The sequence below is a fragment of the Gossypium raimondii genome, chromosome 10 (genome assembly GCF_025698545.1).
Source record: "Gossypium raimondii isolate GPD5lz chromosome 10, ASM2569854v1, whole genome shotgun sequence".
Classification (NCBI taxonomy): Eukaryota; Viridiplantae; Streptophyta; class Magnoliopsida; order Malvales; family Malvaceae; genus Gossypium; species Gossypium raimondii.
Window position 1 is genome coordinate 10,866,147 of NC_068574.1, and position 7,400 is coordinate 10,873,546.

At 30.9% G+C, this 7,400-nt stretch overlaps 1 long non-coding RNA gene across 1 annotated transcript; it reads left to right on the forward strand.

The window, feature by feature from the left end:
• The first annotated feature begins 4,805 nt into the window (after window positions 1-4,805).
• LOC105784828 (uncharacterized) lies at window positions 4,806-6,972 on the forward strand. The gene is made up of 3 exons (XR_008190211.1): window positions 4,806-4,888; window positions 5,359-5,442; window positions 6,651-6,972. It is a non-coding gene; the product is annotated as an uncharacterized LOC105784828 (long non-coding RNA).
• The last annotated feature ends 428 nt before the right edge of the window (window positions 6,973-7,400 follow it).

Below are 7,400 nucleotides of genomic sequence, written 5' to 3' on the forward strand. Positions count from 1 at the left end.
TGAAGTTGCAGTGGAGCATATTAAAGTCACCAACCTTATCTCCCTGAAGTTACAGCGGAGCAGACTGAAGATAGCAAATCTTATTTCCTTAAAGTTGCAGTGGAATAGATTAAAGCTATAAGTTACGGATCTTATCTCTCTGAAGTTGCAGTAGTGCAGATCATATCAAACATTATCTCCCTGAAGTTGCTGTGGAGCAGATTGAAGTTATAAGTCTTATCTCCCTTAAGTTGCAGCCTTAAAGTTGCAGCAGAGTAGATTGAAGCTACAAGTTGTATCTCTCTGAAGTTGCAGTGGAGTGGATCGAAGCAACAAGACGCAATGGACTGGAATGAAACTACTTTAAGAAGATGAACACCAAGAAGTCAAGATGCGGCGAGATCGGACAAAATTGGTCCTTCTTAAAAGTCTTTGCTCCATTCTCATTACACGACAACGAGCAAAGATGGGGCAGCTGTAGTAGGCCCAATTTGCCTAGGCCCAAGACAAATAAAAGAGGAGAACGAAATACAGGCCTAATAAAATAGTCCAGTTTTTTTACAAACCAAACCCAAAACAAACTCAATCCAAATAAACCCAAAACAAACCCAATTCAATTACAAAACCTAAAAACTAAACAGAAACCCTAACCCTAGCCTGCCACCACCAACTCTGCCACCTCCGTCATTGGCAGTACTAACTCTGCTGCCCACGCCCACTTGCACGCAAATGTAAGTGACAAATAGATTAAAAAAATAAGTTGTAAATGGCTATATAAGCCATGAAGAAAAAATATTATAGCCCTCAATTTTTTTAATACAAAAAAAAAGATTCAAGCAAAAAAAGAGAAAGAAATATTCAAAAATAGTCTTTTTTTTACAAAGGTATATGTCTATTTGTTTCGCATGTTTATTTTGAATATAGCATACATATATATATATTCAAAAACATAAAAAAGTTTTTACCTTTCTTGTGATCAGAGAAGAGAGAACCGAAAGGTTCCTTTTTTTTTGGAATTTTAGGGTTTTTTAGGGCATTTCAACCCCAAATCGGGGTTCTACTCGAAAAAAGAGCAAAAAAAGGGGTTTTTTGTATTTTTCGGCCACCGTGGACGGCGGTGCCGTCGCCGATGACCAGTGGTCGACGTGGCAGCCACTAGCCGGACCAACGACCGGAGCTAAGCGGGAGAGTGAGGGCTGAGAGAGAGTTTTAAGTTTTTTTTTAGAACAAGGGATAAATGATTTTTTGTTTCAAAAAAATACTTATATAAGCCCTCAAAACGACGTCGTTTGGCCTCTCATTCGCGCGTTGACCCAACCCGTCTAGGAGGATCAGCATATTTTTGATTGATGGGTTATTTGCGCTTTTGGCCCTTATGCTTTTTTCTTTGTTTACAATTAAATTTCTTTCATTTTTTAATTTTGCCCTATAATTTATTTCTGCTCTCAATTCGGACCACCTTGAAGCTATGCGTTTTGGAGGGTGGGAATTATTTCCCATTTGGTCCCTCCTTGTTATTCGCGCATTCAACTTGGTCCTTTGCCTTTTTATTTGTTTCTGATTTGCCCCAAATTTACGTTTTAAAGTTCAATTTAGTCCTTTTTGTTATTTTTGCTATTTTATTATTAAATTAATTAATGTAATATTATTATTACTATTATTATTTTCTTTATATATATATATTTATATTTTTACTATTTTTATTTATCCATTTAAATACATAGTTATTATTTCTTGGTACTTTAGTATTTAAAATTGTCTTCATTTTTTATCGTATTTTTATATTTTTATTTTCATTTCATTTATATATTTTATATATTTTATTATTATTATCATTATTAAGCAGTTTTACTTAATATTTCTTTATTTATTCATTTATGTGTCCATTATTATTTTTAAAATGTTTTAATTTTTAATTTTATTTACTTATTATATATATAATTGGTTTGTCTTTTTAACTTATTTTTGTTTTTGCTTGTATTATTTTTATTTACTTTATCGTATTTATTATTCCGTTATGCATATTAACACCGTACTTTATTTCTACCAATTCGTGTTACATTAATCATTACTCAATACATAAATTTTTTAATGAAACGATATGTCGTATTTTGAGATTCTAAAAGTCGTTCCCTAACTTACGAGTTTTCAATTTTCTCGATAAATTCGAATACTCGAATCCTTTTTAAACATAAGTTTTTTTTAACAATCTCGGGAATTAATAAAAGATCATGTTCTAACTTACGGGACATGATTCCTTTTCTAAGACCGAGATAATTGAATATTTTCAAAATATGCAAATTTTTCGACATTTATTCTCATATCGGGGTTTAAGACATTACGTCCTAACTTACGAGACGTAATTTTCTTTCTCAATTAACGTGAAATAGACTTATTTCTCGAAAATTTTTAATATTTTAACAAAGGATCATATTTTAAATCTCTTCAAAGTTTTTAATTTTCGACACTAAGACATTAATTAATCAACTAGGTACCAATTTTTGGGCGTTACGAGGGGGCTAATCCTTCCTCGTACGTCACCGACTCCCGAACCCATCTTTCTGAATTTCGTGGACCAAAATCATTGTTTTAATAAATCAAGTCGTTTGTTCAAAAACAACTGTTACGAGGTGACCCGATCACACCTCATAAAAATGATCGGTGGCGACTCCCATGTTCATTTTCGTTTTTAAAATGAAAGTCGACCCCCTTTTACAAAAAAAAATGGTTTCGACAACAAGAAATTCAAGAAATAAAAGATATTTATAATCCTAGTTTATTACCAGATTTATATAAGTTGATTAATGAAATATGGAAAACCCATGTTTCTGACCAAAGAGCAAATTTCAGAAGAGCTCTTAGTAAGCTTTCATTATTTTAGTTGAAAAACAACTAAAGAAAATAAAGTGAAGATTTACTATTAAAATCTATTTTATATAGGGATTGGGATGAATTCCAAATATATTTTATGGAAATTAAGGAGATAAACAATCTTCTTGATATATTTCAATATTTTATTGATAAAGGAAATATAGTCTCATTATGAATAAAGTATTTAGAATATGCTTATATAATAAATCTAGAAATATTTCACCTATAGAAATATTTAACAAAATAAATGGAGACCTTTGCAAACAACAAGCTCTATTTAAAAATATTTTCAGAATATTTTCTACAAGCTTATATTTTACTAATGATGGAGGAGAAGAGATTCCTACTATCAAATTTAGATTAGATCATGAACCGTTCGATATAATTAGTATTGAATGGGGTTTTATAAAAGAAATAATAGTACAAAACTTTTCTTTTCATCTTTTAAAAGATTTTCTTGCGATATTTAAAACGACATTATCAAACATCATACAAAATGATGACTTTTTCTACTATTTTATATACAAATATACAGTCTTATTGGTATTGCTGAAAAAGAAAAAATTTATTAGCCTTATCAAATATGGATTATTCAGAAGATAATTGCAAGCCCTCAGTTATCTGCTGTCAAAGAAAATAAAGAACAATTGGCAACAACAATTGATAGATGTCATAATGATTTAGATTATTATCAAACCCAAGCTGGGATTGATTGAATAGCTAAAGCCAAATATCTTCTTCAATAAAAAGATTATAAACTCTGGACCGATGGTAGAAGAATATTGGCATATCATTCTTTGGTATATCATTCTGAAGAAAGAGATAAAGAATCCATACGACTATTAAAAAAGATAGCCGACATAGAAATTGAAGATTTTCCATCTCACATTCTGGAAAAAAGTCAAAAGCACATGGGAGAATTGGAATTCACCAAGACTTTCATTTGATTCATTAAATTTGGATGAAATTTAAGAAATGAATATAGAAAACATCCAAGAAAGATAAAACAAAAAAAAAAGATGATACCAAGAAAGGAAGCAACTCAAGAAAAAGGGCATCCACTAGCAAACAAAAAGTTTGGAAACATAAAATCTATGATGTGAAAACCACAAACAAACAAAAAAGTTTGTAAGATGGACACAGCAAATCAACTATGATGCAATCAATGATGGAAGCAACCATTAATGATGTCAGATTACAATCAATTCAACCATGCAACGTGGAAGCAACCAGGTGCATGCAATTAAAGAAGTACAACGTGGAAGTAACCACATCCACAAAAAGACAGGATCCTTATTAGGAACACTGTGTGGGATTCAAAAAAAAATTGTATAGAATTAAGAAATTCAACTATAAATAGAGGAAGGAAATCAATTGTATAGGCATCGATCTTTTATAGTATCTTTTTCTTTTTTAGCTTTTCTTTGTAAAACTTTCCTTTACTTTACTCTTGTAATATCCTTATAAGTCTTCCGCATAAACCCTCGCACTCTACCTTCCCCCAGAAATTGGTATCAGAGGTGCCGGTGTAATGATTTCTTGGAGAAATAATATCATAGTATTCATTGTAAGTCTTTATCTGTAACATCTCGAAATAGGGCCTAAACAAAATAGTGGTTGCGAAATCACAAATCTGAAATAGAAAAGTTTATTACGATGAATTATCATGATTTACTGGTTGATCGGATGCATGTATTACAGTAACGATAAGAATTTTATAGATTGCATGTTTAATTTGTCTATTAGGGCTTATTTGCAAAAGTTGCAAAATATGTGTTCTAGTTCATCAAGTACTTAACTGAAATGGGGGTCTAAATAGATGTCCTGAAATAGATATTAGATCATTAAAGTTTGATGGACAAAAATAGACATGGTTAGTAAGTAAGGTATTTAAGGGCATTTTGGTAAAATGCCTTAATTAATGAATAAAGACAAAATAACATGAAATAAGCTATCATCTTCTTCATTTCTTTTCTCCATGGCTGAATGTATCAAGGGAACACCATGGCTATGGTTTTTTCATCTTTCAAGCTTCATAGTAAGTCCGTTCTAGCCCCGTTTTTTTATGTTCTTTACATTTTTAGAATCCTGGTAACTCGCTTAAGCTAATTCTACCATTAATTCGAGCTAGTATTTATATTTGGAAAATTACCCATAGATGAAAAGTGTGTATTTTGATGTTTCATGATAGAATATGAAGATTAGAATTATGTTAAACGATTTTTGCTAAGCGATTTTCAGTGAAAACGAGTGAAACGACATAATCGGTAAAAATTATTATTATTAATAAGTGAATGTTAGAGCAAGAATTTGATGTTTCCATAGAAGGGAAAAATGTTCAGCATGCAATAAAACATAAGAAAAAGGAATAAAGTTTAATTTCTGATCCCAAGGGAAAAATCGTAATTATGCAAAAGTTTAGGGGCAAAAATGTAAATTTTGTAAAAATATGTTTTAGGTCTGAAATGATTATTAAATTGATTAAATAAGTGAAATATGATGTTTTAGATCCCGAAAAACGTGATTTGGACCTAGAACGAGAGAAAAGCTGAAAATCGGGAAAGTTGATCAAATGGTCGTTTTGGTATCAAGGTAAGTTCATGTGTTTAATATGCATTTAATTAAGTATGTTTGAATGCTAAATTGATATATTAATTATAAATTCTTTAGTATTGATTTTTGAATATAATGATAATAGTTGAGAAATGTTCGATAGTGATTTGACATTAAAAATGAGAATTCGAATAAGTTTACATATAAGACCATAGTTGTAATATGGCTTTGTATAAGATCAATAAAGTATTGAATAGCATAATTTGAGCAGAGTAAGATAAATTGAGGATATGATGAGATTGAGAATGTAAGTATGTAAGTTGAGTAGCATTTTATTATTATGCAATTGTTGCTATTATTATTATTGAGTTATGTGACTGGCCTTGAGAATTTGAGCAAGTATGTTTCAGCTATGATTTGTCAAGGCATTGATATCTCAAGGTCCATGTTTATAACGTGGCAATTAAGGAATAATTGACAGAAAAGTCTATGTTTATAACATGGAAATTAAGAAAGAATTGACGGAAAAGACCATGGTTGGACTATGTCAGTAAGTGTGCCAGTGTAAGACCATGTCTGGGACATGGCATCGGCACAGACCGAGGAGTGCTAGTGTAAGACCATGTTTGGGACATGGCATCGGCACAGACTGAGAAGAGTCAATGTAAAACCATGTCTGGGACATGGCATCGTCACCGATATGTGATCCCATGTAAGACCATACCTGGGATATGGCATTGGCGTCCTACCAGGTGTACAAAATATTACAAGTAGTTCAACGGGAAATTCAAGGAGTATGCTCAAGATAAGTAAGTGTAGGATATGTGTATATTATGACTAGGCACAGGTATGTACATAATGCTTAATAATATTGAGGTTATAAGTTGATGATATTAAAAGTATTTTAATGAGTATATTCAAGTATTAAGTAAGTGATAAGTTTTCAGTTATACTTATGACGCTTTGTGACATGATTGGCAATATGTCTATATTATGAAAGAGTATTAATGTGTTAAATGAGATGTTGCAGGTACGTAAGCAAGCTATTAAGTAAGGTGTTTTATTTTTTTTTATTCTGAGCTTTTGGTAAGGTTACCGATGAGTAAGATGGGAAAATATGAACTTAGCATTATTTATGCAAATTATGAAAGCTTAGAAATAACCTAAATTCATTACTAATTATTGTTATTTTACATGTAAACTTACTAAGCTTTATAAGCTTACCTCTTTCCTTTCCTTTGTTCCAGAGTCTTATCAAACAAGCTCGGGTTAGAGGTCATGGAAGATCGCTTCACACTATCAACTATCAAGTTACCAATTGGGTATTTTCATTGACAAACTTTTTAAGTTATGGCATGTATAGGGACTTAGTCATTTTGTGTGTTTGTCTTTATGAAATGGCTAATTAGGAGTATGTTTGATGTTATGTATGCCTAAATGATAGTTAATACAAAGAAATAATAAAAGAGTAAAAATTTGCAATGGTACAGTTTTTGGATAGCAGCAATGATGTGATTTTTAAAAATCACCAAAATTAGTAGAAATGGAATTAGAGAGTGAATGAGATATAGAATTAAATCTTATTGAGTGTAATTTCATATGAAAGAAACAGTGTAGGCAAAGAAATCTTATATTATGAGATATTTAAATTTTAGTGTGACAGGGCCAGAATGATTTCTGAAGTCCCTTGTTCTGAATTTAGAAAATCATTCAAAATTTTTACAGAAATAATTATGAGTTATAATTTATATGCTTAGAATACTTAATAAGTCTATTTTCAAGGGAAAGAAATGAAAATATCATCTGAATTCTGTACAATGAGATAATTCATTTTTAGTGAAGAGTGGTCGGAACTGTCAGACAGCAAAACAGGGGAGATTTTAACTAATAAACTGTACTAATTGGCCAACCCAAAAATTCTGAAAATTTTATGATAATAAGATATATGAGTGTAGTTTTAGGGAAAATTTACATATTTAAATTTTGAGTTTTTTAAC